General features: G+C 39.6%; 1 protein-coding gene across 1 annotated transcript in view; it reads left to right on the top strand.

The window, feature by feature from the left end:
• The window catches only part of LOC140197951 (low-density lipoprotein receptor-related protein 1-like), a 2495129-nt gene that overhangs the window by 1627145 nt on the left and 851863 nt on the right, over window positions 1–16121 (top strand). The window lies entirely within an intron of this gene.

Below are 16121 nucleotides of genomic sequence, written 5' to 3'. Positions count from 1 at the left end.
TGCCTCTCTTGCAACCAAGTCTCACTAATGGTTACAATATCATAATTCTGAGTGCTAATTCATGTGTTAGCCTCATCTGCCTTTCCTTCAATACTCTTTGCTTTGAAATATATGCGGCTTAGAACATTTGTTCCACCATCCTCAACCTTTTGATTCCTGATTTTGTATGTTGGCTTAACATCTTTCTCCACAACCACTCCACCATCTGTTTTGTCACGTTGGATCTTGTCCCCTTGAAACTCTACTGTAAACCATTAAAACTTTCCCCTGCCCCACCATTACCACCATGCAGCACTAGCTCAGCTGAATGCAGCTCTTCCACCGATGCATTTCTTGTCAGTGTAGTCACCAGGAACACTGGAGGTCTCCACCTTTTCCCACATCCCACAAGGGGAGCATTTCACTATTCTACCTAGCATCCCCACTTCTCTAAATGTGCTAAAAGAATGAAAAAACGAATAAATAATGAAAAAAATCTGCCTGCAGCCTTTGCCTCCCTTTGCCAAAGCCATGATAAGCCAAAGCTTCAACTCCCCACTCCAACACTGGCCCACTCATACAATGATCGCTCCACTTACACCTAACTTATTTTTTGTGGCCCTTGCCAAATGTCTAATTATGCGCAATCCAATGTCTCTTTGGGAAATACAGTGTGCAAAATGCGTCGACTGATGCCGTTCGCTTCTTTTAAACACGCTCCCTCTATACAATTCAGTGTCTCCTTGGGACTGTAGTACATAAATGTTCCAACTGCCCCCTCGCTTCTTTTACACACTCACTCCCTCTACGCAGCCTGGGGTCTCCGTAGAACTGCTGTGTGCAAAATATGCCAACTGCTTCACTCACTTCATTTAAACTCTCTGCACTGTCCACCAACTATGGCTAAATTTCTAAATATTTATTAACAAAAAAAGACAAACACTACAACAATCACTAAACTATTCAAGTTGTAGATACTTATTTAAGAGTGTGCACAGACTCTCTATCTGCAGCACGCTTCCACTCTTTCTGTGGCAATGATTGTATGAGAACAGGCAATCAGTGAGCCCAGGAGGAACTTCATGTGGGCTACATTTATACGCTAGCGGTAGTTTGATATGCGCTACATTTATACGTGTAAGGGGTTTCTTCTTTTTATGTTACTACGTATGTTAATCAAATGGCTTCTTTGTTATGTTAATCTTTATGTTACTGCATATGCTAATTAAAATGGCTTCTTTGTTATGTTAAACGCTGATAAGGTCTCTAGCTAGAACTTAGCTTGGGTTATAATATAGATAATAGAGTAAATGCACCAATGGGTGTCCATGTTATTCTTTTTTGGAGTGATATGCTGTCTCATATGGCTGGTAACCAGGGGGTTTGGGGGGGAGTTAGAGGAGAAACCGTGAGGACGATGGACATACGGGGAGAGCTCTGGTCGATCACTTCGGGTGGTGCCGAGCTGCGAGTCGAAGGGGTCTGAGTGGTCCCGAAGAGGTCCCTGAGCTCCAACGTGTGCACGAAGAAATTTAACTTTGATAAGTCTGGCACCTTTTCCATTCCTTTTTTGTATTGTACTTATTTTAATCTCATAGACTTCGTAATATCTATAAAGCGTAATTGGTAAAACGTACATTGTGTGCTGGCTGATGACTGATGTTTGAAGCTGAATCAGGTGGCAGTTGTACAGCAACCGGCGTAACCGGGAGACAAGGTGGGCAGCGGACGGGGTTTCCCCGAGATAAATACGAGCCAATCTAGCTGAGCGTTACATACGCTAGCAGTAGTTTGATGTCAGAAGCCAGAACTGTGGCGCCTAAAGCAGCCAATGGAAGTGCTGCAGCATTCTTTAAATGGGTAAATTAACAACTAACATGGTGGCAGCAGATAGTGTTAACTCTTTGCACTACAGACTGACTGATGTAAGAATGCATCTTAAACCGAAACAATTACAGTGAATTTTCTTTACATTTAGTGAATCTAGAACCTCCTGTTTTCAGAAACATTGCCTTATAGATTGAACTCTCAATAATGTCTGATTCTACAAAGTGTTGTATTTGCTGACTTTATAGCTTTAGGAGTGCAGACAAGATAGTCAGACAGTGAGGATGCCAGGCAGGATAGTGTACTGCCGCCCTCTGCAATTCTCCGCATTTCATTTCTTTAAGATATAAAATGCAGAGCTCTGAATAATGTTGTCAATATTTATTGTATTTTATTTTATGTAAATAAGTTTGAAAGAGCACAGAGAAAATTTACAATGATATTGCCTGGTTTGAAGGGCCTGAGTTATAAGGAAAGATTTAATAGTTTAGGGCTTTATTCCTTGGAACGTAGAAGATGGAGAGGAGAATTGATAGAAGTATACAAATTATAAGGGGCAGAGATGGGGTAAGTGCAAGCAGTCTTGTTTCACTGAGGTTGTGTGGAACTAGAACAAAAGGTCAAGGGTTAAGTGTGAAAGGTGAAAAGTTTAAAAGGATAACGAAGGGAAACCTTACAGGGTCATGCCAAGTACGAAATGAGTTGCCAGCGCAAGTGGTGCATGCGAGCTTGATTTCAATGTAAATGAAAAGTTTGTATAGGTGCTTGAATGGTAGCGCTATGTCCTCAGAGCATATTAATGGGAGAAGGCAGTTTAAATTTTCCCCCACAGACCAGATGGGCTGAAGGGCCTGTTTCTGTGCTGTACTTTTCAATGACTCTATTACTCTATTTATTTCAGAGAGAATAGATAGAAGTCTTCACACACAGTTAACACCTAAATAAATATTTGCATTGGCTGTAGATACTACTTTGGCAATCACATTGAATTTGTCTTGAACTTCATGCCCATTCATTTGAGCTAACTGTATTTCAGAGGGGCATCAGTGCTTTGTACTCTGCACTCAAAATTCTATCTGTAAAAATGAAAGAAATGAATAGCAATGTGCTGCTGTGACTTTAAAAGACCTTTAGGAAAAGTGACCAAGATGCAGAAAGACAGATCAAGTGGATATCCAGAGACTTTTTCCCAGAGCAGAAATGTCGAATTTGTAGGTGCATAATTTTCAGATGATTGGAGAATAGTATAGGGGGGATGTCAGGGGTAGAGAAAGTGGTGAGTGCATGGAACGCCATGCCTAGGATAGTGTTAGAGGAAGTTACATGAGGGGCACATAATAAACTCTTAGCTCGGCTCATGAATAATAGAAAAATAGTGGATTATGTAGGAGGGAAGGGTTAGGTCGATCTTAGAGCTGGCACAATATTGTGGGCTGGAGAGCCTGTACTGGGCTGTACTGATCAATGTTCTATATATTTTATGGGAAATAATGTAATAACAAGCTTGTATGTTTTTGTTTTAGAAAACATTTCAGCAACAGTGCTTATAGCTACCAGTAAACGAGCTATAAGCACAATTTTGTTTCAGCTGCAAGGGACTCTTGAAATCATATGCTCCTTTCTAACCTAAATGACATTACAACTTCTACATGCAAGTTATCCTTTTTTAGTTGTCCTGTTTATTGCCTTTCCTGACATACAGGTAGATAAATAAATAACAAATTAACTGCCCCAGCCAAAGTATTACCACAAACTATTTCAATAACTTGTTTTGTGCTTGCCCAATAAATTGTTAATATATTATTAATGCTATTCTCAGGTGTTATAATTCAGTGTTGCATGATGAATAAGAATCACTATAGATGGCATCAAGTAATAGCAAAGGACAAAACTTGTTGTACAAGTTATGATTTATGTTTGCCTTCATAAAACCTTGGTTGTGACCTTTAAAAGTAGATTTCATGTTATTTTATTATTTTGGAGGTGCTAAGCATGAGTAGAATTTATTGTCCCCTTGTGAGTTAAGTTGTCACTTTGACAACATAAACCAAACAACAAAAAAATCATCTCAGGAATAGAAAGGAGGATAATCATGTTACAGTCATGTTCTGCTAGGCAAGCCTAGAGGATCAAATTTTGCACAAATGGAGATAAAACCTGAAGCATTATTTGGGCCCTGGAGCAATTTAGATGATGGAGTTGCTTGAGAGGATTTGAATGTTTTTCAGAGTCAGCAACAAAATGGTACATGGAATTCTCAGCAGTCAGTCAAAACCTCGTTGTTGACTACATCATGGCTAAATAATGGGACAGTACATTTTGTTTGTTTTCATTACTGTAGATGCTATCTTATGAATTAAAAACAGACCATTAGATAGACGACCCTCAAAACATTTAGCTGAGATCACCAAGAGACAAATGGTTGAGGTTGAGAGAGGTGGGCAAAAAAGAGACTGTTTTTTCCATCTATCTATTCCTTAACATTTCAACTGGCCAAAGTTAATTACTCATGTCCAATTTGCCTTGAAGTGAGTCATTTGTTATGTCATTTAAGAATTGACCTTACCACATGAATGGTCAAGTTTTAAAGGGCCTAACAAAACACTTATGAAGCAGCTCAGGTAAAGAAAGCCAATTTTGTCCTCTGAAAGACATTAGGAACCAAATAGTTTTTAAATGATGATCTAGTGCCAGTGTCATGACTTACATCAATGAACGAACAGGCAAAAGTTTTGAAGAGCTTATTAGAACTTTTCAGATTACAACAGATGGAAGACCATGATCAACCATGTCATATGACATGGCACATAATGAATGAATGTCTGCCATTATATATTTTGGTAATCATTGCTCATAACTAGACATGTTTTCAAATTCCAACATATTAACTGAATTTAAATTCCACATGCTGACATGCGAACTTGGATTTTTGCTGTAGACCACTAGGTTCTCTGTCCAGAAACCTACTATTGCATCACTGCTATAATTCCTTTCTCTTACCTCCAATTTGACAAACAGATTTCCTAACTGAACTCTCCTTACTGAGAATTTAAGAAATAGGGCTTAGGTTTCTTCAATCTCATTCCTACTGAGCCAATAAAATTGAGTATTTTTTTCAGGAAACTCCTTTTACTGCAGCCCTAATTCATCAGCATTGAAACAAATGTCCAAGCAAATATGGCAGTTTTATTATGTCAATAATAAATTTAATAGCTTAATCTAATAATTTTATTTTGAAAATATAGTTCACGAGTTAAATTATAAAGTTCAAAGTAAATTTATTATCGAAGTACATCATATACAACCCTGACATTCATTTTTTGTGGGCATACTCAATAATTCTATAGAATAATTACCATAACAGAACCAATGAAAGACTGCACAATTTGGACATTAAACCAGAGAAGACAAAACACAAAGCTAACGCAAAGATTATAAGTAATTATTTGCTTAGGGATAAAATCACAGTAAGGATAAAATAAATCTAAGCAGTATGTTAGCCACAAATCAGAAACATCTTACAGATTACATTTTAATAGTGAGGATTAAATATTTGATTCAGAGTTTGCTCGGATTCAGAATTGTAAATGCAATTTTGAAAAAAAAACCTTCTTTGAGAAAATGGAGCAAACTTGGCTGAGTCGCTGAATATACCTGGGCTGAGCAATTCAATGGATTTTAAAGGCATTTCTCAATTTTTGATTTTATGCAAACCGTCAGTCTATTTTACCCAGATTCAGTGTTCAAGGTTGAATCTAATATATTTGATTTTTTTTTCACTGCAAGTGTAACTTACACATTCAAAATCAATGGAAGTCATAAGGAAACTAAATCCACTATTGATTGTCTCAACTGATAAATTCTAATCCCAGTAATCCTAACATAATTATGTCAAGCCCTTAGTACAAATAAGATTTGAATTCAGAACATCTGTGCCTGTATTCTTGAGTGTTCATTCATTCCTTCCTTGCATTGCTGCCAGAAATTGAAGAAATATTTCACTTAATTATATGAATATCCTGTGTGGGAAGGGGATGGATGAAGGGAGAGGTTGAAAGATAGGTAGATATGGAGAGCAGCAAAGCACTGTTGTCTTTCTGGAGTAATAGAGATCTCTTTTGCTTGTCTGGCTGCATATTAAGATCAGTCAAAATGAAAAGTCAGATTCTTCAATGGCCTAGTTAGAGCAGAAATGTGTCTAGAAAAAGGGAGAACAGTTTCAGAGAGAAAGCTTCCAAGGAGCAAAAGGCTCCTTATTAACAACGTAAGGTATTTAATGCCTTTTTATGCCTGCTACTATGGAAACCAGACTATCAGATGAGTAAGTCTGAAATAGACAGATTTGAGGCATTGTTGAAGGAAATTGGACTATTATGCTGTCATTTTATGCCCAGGAAGCTAAGAGAGCACTTTCTCCAGTGTAGAAAGTAGGTAAATCAAGAACTCTTTTATTTCTGGATTTTCCACCAGTCTTTTTTTGCCACATTTGCTGCTTTGGTTTATGCAGTTCTCATAGATTTTGTAATTCTGCGTATGCACATTTCACAAAAAATTCTGAAATATTCTGCTGTGGGGTCAAATAAATCAGATCAAAGCATTATAGAATAATAAGCTCAAAGCACAAAACATTAAAAATAAAACCATTGTTTCTGCTGGCCCTAGTGTCAATAACACTGGCCTTTTAAACCTACTTCCTTGAGAGTGGATCAGATCAATATTCAGTGATTACAAGAGTATTATTGTAAGGTACCTGGCTGGTGGCGTAGTGGCATCAGTGCCGGACTGTGGGGCAGGAAGTCCTGAGTTCGAATCCAGCCAGCTATCCTGCATGCTTTTCATCCGTGCTAGGTTAAGAGCTGGTGATCTCTTTGAAGAAACTCACCCGGCAGAAGGCAATGGCAAACCACTGCTTTAACTTGCCTTGTACTTCCACTACATCAGAGCGGTGTGGGAGGAAGTTGTCCGCCAACTGGAGAAATTCTGGATGCGACGGACCTTTCCTTTATTGTAAGGTGGAAATATCTGCCCTAATTGTTGATTATTATTGAAGGGAGTTGTCTAAATGATTTATACTTACAGTCAAGCAATAACAAAACAAAACAATAAGATATATTTTTGATGTTGAAACGAGCAGTTTACTACAGGAATGTGACAAATGTTACAGAGGTAAAAATGGTCCGTTTCCTTGATACCCATGTTGGTTGTTAAATTATTTTTTAAAAATGTTACGTCCATAAAAAGGGCAGTAGATTCAACAGCTTAATCTTAAGATATTCAAACTGATTGACCTCCATTGTAACATTCAATGTAGACCTCAACAAACAGTTAACTATTCTCAACAAACAAAAAATGTTGGAGGAACTGAGCAATTCAGGCAGCTCCTATCTGGAGAAATAAACAGTCAATGTTAAAGGCTGAGATACATCATCAGGTTTAGAAGCCAGAGTAAGAAGGTGTGGGGAGAGGAAGGAGTACAAGCTGCCCTAAGAGAAAGGTGGGTGTGTAGGTTAAGGGGGGGATCAAATGAAGTGAAAAGATAAAAGGTAATACATGAAGGAGGTAAAGGGCTGAGGAAGGAACCTAACAGGGGTGGAGGGTGGACCATGGAAGAAAGAGAAGAAGGATAATAATTAACAATTAGGGTTCATTATTTCTTATGCAGAAATACTACTGTAACTTTAAATAAAGCTAATTACATGATAAAAGCTGTAAATTCAGGAGTTTATGCTAAAATGATGTATTGCTGGCTGGCATCATTGTTCTTATACATTATTATCACTACACTCTATTCACTACACTCAAGATACACTGGAGCAAGTCTAGATGTGGATCAATGGTGACCCAAGTGCAGCGCACAGACTTAGTGTCTGGTGAGATGAAGGAGAATTCCAGCCTGGAAGCACCCCACAGAGCTGAAGATCTCTCCGCACTTGAGTCGCCTCAGCACCAAACAACCAACATAGTGAGTTCCTCCTCAGCTACCCCAATCCATTCGTCAAGGAAAGACAGGATCAAATGGCCTAGATCGTCAGACAATGTCGCCTGGATGCAGTTCGATGATGATCTAGATGGCATCCTGGAAGTTGGCTTAGCAGGTCCAGTACACAGAAAGATCGACTCACTCACGGCCATAACATACAATCTAGCTAAGGAACGATTTGGCCCAATAGAGCGGAAAAGCCAGCTGGAGTTACCGCGGCAGCCAAATAGAAGGGAAACGGAGATTTGTTGCTTGAGAGGCGAATTAAGGGCACTCAACAAAAGGTTTAAAACCAGCTCACCGGCTGAAAAAGAAGGTATAAAGGATTTAACCAGTATGCTGCGGGAAAAGCTGTGCAAACTCCGGAGGGCAGAACATCTGCGACAACAAAGAAGGAAGAAAGAGAAAAGGCAAGCGCAGTTTGTGAGAGATCCATTCAGCTTCACCAGGACTCTTCTCGGCCAACAAAGATCTGGTATACTATCCAGCTCGAAGCCAGAGGCAGAGGAGTTCCTGCGGGAGGCACACAGCCACCCACGGAGGGGTCAGGGACTAGGAACCAATCGGGCTGTGCGTAGACCGGAAAATCCATCAATTGAGCTGAATGTGAAGGAGCCTACATGGCAGGAAATCCAGGACATCATCCGGAAAGCTAAAGCATCAGCTGCTCAGGCCCAAGCGGCATACCTTATAAGGTGTATAAGAAATGCCCAAAGCTTCTTCGGAGGCTGTGGAAGGTCATGAGAAAGATCTGGGCCAAAGGTACTACTCCATCAAGTTGGAAATTGGCAGACGGATGCTTTATTCCAAAGGAAGAGGTTTCTTCCACAATTGCCCAGTTTAGGACAATTTCTCCCCTGGATTGGAATGCAAGATTTTCTTTTCTGTGCTTGCAAGAAGGCTGACTTCTTACATGACGCAGAACCGCTATATCAACACATCCATCCAGAAAGGCGGTATTCCAGGCTTTTCAGGGTGTCTGGAGCACACCTCAATGATTAGCCATTTGATCCGTGAGGCCAAGCAGAAAAAAGGTGACCTAACAGTTGTCTGGTTAGACCTCGCGAACGCCTACGGGTCTATTCCACATGACATCATCCTAGAAGGACTCGACCACTACTACATCCCAGTGGCTATTCGAGACATGATCACCAGCTACCTAGGAGGATTCAAACTCAGATTTACAACAGCCCATTTCACAACTAGTTGGCAGGACCTCCAGAAGGGGATTCCAACAGGGTGCACCATCTCCCCCATCCTATTTATTATGGGAATGAACCTCCTATTATCAGCAGCAGAAGATGTAACCCGCGGCCCAACGCTGGAGTCGGGCATTGTTCAGCCGGCTCTACAAAGATTCATGGATGACATCACTATAACAACTGTGTCACATGTCCAAGCAAGATGGGTATTGGAAACCCTGGGTAATGTAGCCACTTGGGCGAGGATGTCCTGCAAGGCCAAGAAGTCCAGGTGTATGGTGATCAGAAAGGGCAAAGTTACTAGCAAGTTTAGCCTCCAGGTTCAGGGTGAGGTCATCCCTTCCATCGAAGATAACCCGATAAAATGCTTGGGGAAGTGGTTTAATGTGTCACTGATAGATGGGGCCAATGTCACCAATGCTGCGAAGCAGACAGAGGAATGGCTGAAGAAGATCAACAAATTCGGACTTGAGGGTAAATTCAAGACCTGACTGTATAAATATGGCATTCTGCCCTGGCTTCTCTGGCTCTTCACACTTTATGATTTCCCCATGACTGTCGTAGAGGGCATCGAGAGGAATACCCCCCCTCTTCTACGGACCGTGCCTTTCAAATTTGGAAGACTAATGGTATATCACGGTTTTTGGATTTGTTTTTAGACGGCTCCCTTATGTCTTTTGAATAATTATCTAACGAATATAACTTGCCAAGAATACATTTTTTTAGATATCTCCAAGTTAGAAACTTCCTAAGTACCATACTTTCTTCCTTTCCAGCGTTACCCCCTACATATATTTTAGATACTATAATTAACCTTAACCCATGTCAGAAAGGTGTAATGGCTATTATTTATAATACTATCATGGAACTTAGGAAAGCTCCATTCGATAAGATTAGGTCAGATTGGGAAAAGGAATTGGGCTTCACTATTTTGGCGGATGACTGCGCGCATATTTTACAACTAGTCAATACTTCCTCTATCTGTTCCAAATATTCCCTAATTCAATTTAAAGTTGTTCATAGAGCACATATGTCTAAGATAAATTAGCTCATTTTTATTCTCATATTAACCCTCTTCATGACAGATGTCATGGGGAGATAGCTTCCTTAACTCATATGTTTTGGTCCTGTCCTACTTTGGAAACTTTTTGGAAAGACATTTTTAATATTATCTCAAAGGTATTGAATACAGATATTTCTCCCCATCCTATTACTGCTATCTTTGGATTACTTAAAATTTCCAGTAATCTTTCCCTTTCAGCCGGTAAAATGATTGCATTTCTTACTTTAATGGCAAAAAGATGTATTTTACAACATTGGAAGGAGATTAATGCCCCAACTACGTGGGGCATTAATCTCCCAGTGGCCACACATTTTAATTCCACATCCCATTCCCATTCTGACATGTCTATCCACGGCCTCCTCTCTGTAAAGATGAAGCCACACTCAGGTTGGAGGAACAACACCTTATATTCCGTCTGGGTAGCTTCCAACCTGATGGCATGAACATCGACTTCTCTAACTTCTGCTAAGGCCCCACCTCCCCCTCGTACCCCATCTGTTACTTATTTTTATGCACACATTTTTTCTCTCACTCTCCTTTTTCTCCCTCTGTCCCTCTGAATATACCTCTTGCCCATCCTCTGGGTACCCCCCCCTTGTCTTTCTTTCCGGACCTCCTCTCCCATGATCCTCTCGTATCCCCTTTTGCCAATCACCTGTCCAGCTCTTGGCTCCATCCCTCCCCCTCCTGTCTTCTCCTATCATTTTGGATCTCCCCCTCCCCCTCCAACTTTCAAATCCCTTACTCACTCTTCCTTCAGTTAGTCCTGACGAAGGGTCTCGGCCTGAAACGTCGACTGCACCTCTTCCTACAGATGCTGCTTGGCCTGCTATTATATTACCTCGTTATTTTATAACTAAACTGCACTGTTTGTACTACTTTTTTGTGTATTAATATCTCTTGTAAATTTATATCGCAACAGTGTATTAGTTTCTACATGGTTTATCTTTTGTGTACTAATTCAATAAAAAGATTTAAAAAGAAAGAAAGAGAGGAAAACCAACAAGCACCTGCGGAGATGGTTGGGAATTCCCCCAAGCTTCTCTTCAGTGGGCCTTTACATTCGTTCTGGGCAACTGCAGCTTCCCCTGTCATCTGTTGTGGAGGAATTCAAGGTGGCAAAATGTAGAGCTTTATTAAGCTTGAGAGATTCTAATGACGTCTTGGTAAAGCAAGCAGGTGTCACAACCAGACCTGGGCGTAAGTGGGCAGCCAACGCAGCTGTGGAGGAGGCAGTGTGTTCTCTGAAGCTGCGAGATATCATCGGCAACCCCTGCGTCGGGTGGCAAGGCCTCGGCTCCGTTCACTACCAGAAGTGGGGAAACACAAGGATAAGGAACAGGCGAGACATGGTACAAGCAGAAGTACGGATCCGTGAGGAAGAGAAGCGGATTTCAAAGACAGTGGAACAAGGGTCCCAGGGTGCCTGGACAAAATGGGATCTGCCTAAGCGCAAGGTCTCATAGGCAGAGTTATGGAGACTGGAGCCCTTCCGTATTTCCTTCCTCTTGTGATCCGTGCATGACACCCTTCCTTCACCATTACATCTGTACACGGAGGATGAGAGAGGACCCGAACTGTAAGCTCTATGGTCAAAAGGGGACACTGGCTCATATACTGTCCGGGTGTAAAACAGCTCTAACTCAAGGACGGTATAGGTGGCGCCATGATAAGGTGCTTCTGGCTCTTGTTGACACACTAGAGCGGGAGAGATGCAAGAAGAGGATGGCTGGCACGGATCTGAGGAAGGCCATCACCTTCCTCAAAGAGGGAGCTAGGCCTTTCGTAACCAAACAACCAAAGCCCAATCTGCTAACGGCCAGGTCCTGGAAGATGAGGGTCAATGTGGGAAGGACGTTGCAGTTCCCGGATGTGGTGCACACAGCCCTACGCCCGGACATTGTATTGTGGTCAACGGAAGACAAGAAAATAATTCTGGTTGAGTTGACTGTGTCGTGGGAGGAGGGATGGGAAGAGGCCCACGAGAGAAAGGCCTTGAAGTACCAGCCCTTACTGCAGGAGTGTAAAAACAAGGGATGGCAGGCATGGTTGTTCCCTGTGAAGGTCGGCTGCAGAGGTTTCCCAGCCAAATCAGCATGGCGGTTGTTGTCAGATCTGGGCCTGGACAAAAGGAGCAAAAAACAAGCAGCTCGAGGCAGAACAAGCTTCTTGTTGGATTTGGAGTAGGTGAGAGGAGGGGAGCTGGAAGCCAGGAGCAGATGGGTAGTGATTTGGCCACCATTGCCAGCCCACCAACTGGAGAGTGTCGTGGTTAAGGGTCGAAACACTCGGTGAAGGTTGGGAACCACCTGATGACACCTGCTCCTGGCTGAAGGCTACGGTTACTTTATAAGGTAACTGGAGAATGCACTCTAACAAGTGTATGTAACAAGTATTGAGTGTTGCTGTACTTGCATAATACAGTGGATTCAAGTTAATTGGGCCATTGGTTATTTGGAACAACTCTTAAAGAACAAAAACTAATAAGGAGAATAGCCAGAAATCTCTTCATTTATTTGGGACACTATGCCACTAAATTGGGAGAGAAGACTGTTGCTGAAGTTTCTGGCTAGCATCGGTCGTATGCACTTGTGTGGCTATTAGATACAACACTGTGCTTAGAGTGAAATGTTTTAAAATAGTGTCAGTTGCGTGCATTTGTGTTCAAAAAACAGTGATTTCTGTCACAGATAGTTGGTGAAAATAAGCAGTGAGACAGTTTGGAATTGCTTTGCTCACTGTAGTTTTAAGCATTCAGGCTTGGAGATGCCAGAAATGGTCGAGAGTGAAAATGAAACGATTTCACTACTTCAACAATTTAGTAAACATCAACAATCACTTCAATGTTATGATGAAAATGAAGATTTGAAGGAAGCAATCACTCAACACATTGCATGAAGGGACTTCATCATCTGCACCAGATATCTGTACTGATTTTGTTTATTTCCAGTCAATCAAAAGGTCATGGCAACATACACTGGATGAATTCCTCCGTCGATAACTATTAGGAATTAATACTGTAGTAGTATTCTAATTTGTTCTATATGTCATTTAAATACATAATTTGGTACTTACCTTAAACAGTAGTTTGTCTTTTTTATACGTTTTTAACTATTTCCATGAAATTTTAGCTAATTAGGCCAACCGTTAAATTTAGCCAAAAAATACTGGTCCCAATGTGTCCTAATTAAACAGAATCCACTCTAATTCAAATTAAACATGCCATAGAAAATCAGTATTATAAAGTATTGAGACAAAAAATCCTTTTTAACAATATTTAAGGTCTGCATATACTTAAATGTCTTGATTAAGTTGTCAGTGGTTCTTTTAATGATCTGCCAATCATTAATTCCTGTTAATTAACTGAAAAAAGTTCAGATTTTAATTGCTCTGAAATGTTCTTTAAAAGTGTTACTTAAAATTTGAGTTAATCTTTAATTTCATTTTATTCGTAATTAAATCCAATTATTATTTCTTCTGTTTCTCTTTTTGTATCTCAATTGGCAAAGAAATCTTTTTCATCATTCTTGAGTAGAACATGTCTGTTAAAGAATCCTTCAGTTTGATTGGTTAAGTGTGCACCTAACTTTTTCACCTGTTCACTCATCTGAAACTGTCTGGTTTCTCTTGGTCTGATCACATTTCTGGGAACTTGTGGCATAAAATATTGCTGAAATTAAAATGGGAGGGACAAGTCCAACTAAAGACAAATGCCATTGCATTAGCCATTAATCATTTCAGCTTACTGTCGGTTTGGATCCTGTGAATCTAATCATGATTTAATGCATTCTCAATTTTCTCTGCATGTCTGTCAGAATAAATTATTCAGGAAATGAAGAACCACCTTCAGTTCAAGATGCTGTTCTCTAATTGTCTTATTATAATTTTGGATAGAAGTCTGGTAACCTATTATACTTTCAAGACTTCCAAAATAGATTTGTCCAGTAAATTTATTTTAGCAGATGGTTGAAAGAGACACCTTCTACATCTGAAATAGAATTATCAGGTGATTGCCTGGAGGTTTTTAATGTATTTGCTCTACATGAAGTTTATTTTTAGATGATGCTAATGAGCTGAATGGACAATCAGGCATCCAAAGTACGGACAGCCACGATTGCTAACGAGTTCTTCTTGCCAACTTTTAATTGACACATGTTGATTGTCCCATTTCCAAATTGAACCATTGGCTGCAACTGCATATCAAACTGTGAATGTTTGGGAAAATAGTCTGAATTTCTCACAGTATATTATTAGTATCCATACTGATGATATTGAGCCAAGCATCTGTGTTTTTGCAGCCTTAAGTTCAGTTAATCATTTGACTATCTGCCTCAGCAAAATCAAAGTTCTTTTATTATTGTTATTTTATCTTCCACACACTTTATGTCTCGCACTTCCTGGTGGATTAGATGAAACATAAGAATCAAAGAGGAGGACATTCATCCATTGAGTTTATGCTGACTAAGCTGTCAATAATTAGTATCCAATATTCTTTGAATAAGAAAGGTATAGGCCATATGGTCCCTTAAGCCTGTTCTGCTACTCAGTATGATCATGGCTGATCAAGGCTTGAGTTCAACTCCACCATCCTGTGCAGTCTCCACTGCTCTTAGTTCAATCCTGATCTGGGTCTCTGTAACTCTTTGGTATATAGGATTTCCAGAAATTCATTGTTTTCTACGAGAAGGAATTCCCCTTGATCGCCATCTAAAATTAGTGACCTTTATCTTCAGGAGTTAATTCTAGATTATCGCATGAGGAGGAAGAATGCCTTTCAGCAACTAATCTATAAACTATTCTGGGGGGCAGTTTTCTATTTTCTTTATGCCAAATAAGCTGGTAAATATATATAATATATAACTTAGGGTTTTGATAGGACTGGAATATTCATCAGTGAAGCCAATAGAGATTTTATCATGCAAGAAGGAGCTTGAATGTTATGGAAATTGCCTTACATAACAAAATGTCTATTAATAAAGGATATTTATTGAGACGGATTTAATTTTGCATAAGGAGGTAGCTTCTATTCAGATTGCTACTGTATTGGCAGTGGTGGTATAGTCCTGCCATTATGTTACACATTCATGTATAAGTGGAGGTTGTCCATTGTGTCCAATGATGACAGAGCCAGTGTCGGGGAGTTTTTAAAGTGAAAAAGAATAAGTAGTGAATGGTTAATCTAGCTCTTAACACACCCATGATGAGCTGCAATGCTTTTGTGCAATCAATGCACAGTTTCAGCTTTGCAGTTGATTGATTAAAATGAATTAAAGTAAGGAATTTTAAACTGAATTAAAGCCTGGTCAGCTGAACAAAACTAGTTATCATGTTTTCCAGAGGCAATAGATAGCATGAAGTAATTATGCTCAGCTACTTAGTATATAATTACTTCTTAATTGTGATACATGTTTAATATGATTGAAGTTACTATACAGTGGTTAGAGATAATTTTTTTCTTAATACATTTTTAAAATTTGTAACAATTAAAAATCCAGTCCAATGATCAATTGAAGTGATTAGTATACTTTCATTTTAAACCTCAAGTCTATCAGCCTGTCCCAATGAGGTTTAAACATGTCATAACATTGAGAAAGAACTTTTGGGGATCTGCTAGTCTTGTTTCAGTCAGTCCAATTGAACTGTTTTGTGGAGTCCCAGAGCACTATATGAAAAGTAATGAATTTCCCTATCTGGCATTTAGCCTTTAACCAATGCCACTAAATATAAAAAAATGTATTTAACTCTTTTTTTGAACTTTTCACTGGAATAAATTGGTCATCATATCTGCCAACATAGCAGATGACTGTGGTTCTAAAAAATGCATGATTGTCAAATACATTTGGTAACACCCTCAGCATATGATGTAATTGCAAATTTGTTATTTCCAGAATATGTCAATCCTAGAATATCTTAAATAGTGACACTTTTTGCTGAAAGGAAACTTAGTCTGTTTATGTCACATAGAAAGAAAAATGTGACTTTTAGGTTGTAAGCGTTCCATGTCAAATAGAGCCAAAGACCTTTCAGTAAACTTAGCCTTAAATATCATTGCTATTTAATCAGAAAAAAT

The sequence above is a fragment of the Mobula birostris genome, chromosome 5 (assembly GCF_030028105.1).
Source record: "Mobula birostris isolate sMobBir1 chromosome 5, sMobBir1.hap1, whole genome shotgun sequence".
In the NCBI taxonomy this organism is placed as follows: domain Eukaryota; kingdom Metazoa; phylum Chordata; class Chondrichthyes; order Myliobatiformes; family Myliobatidae; genus Mobula; species Mobula birostris.
This window is presented reverse-complemented; position numbering and strand designations above follow the sequence as displayed.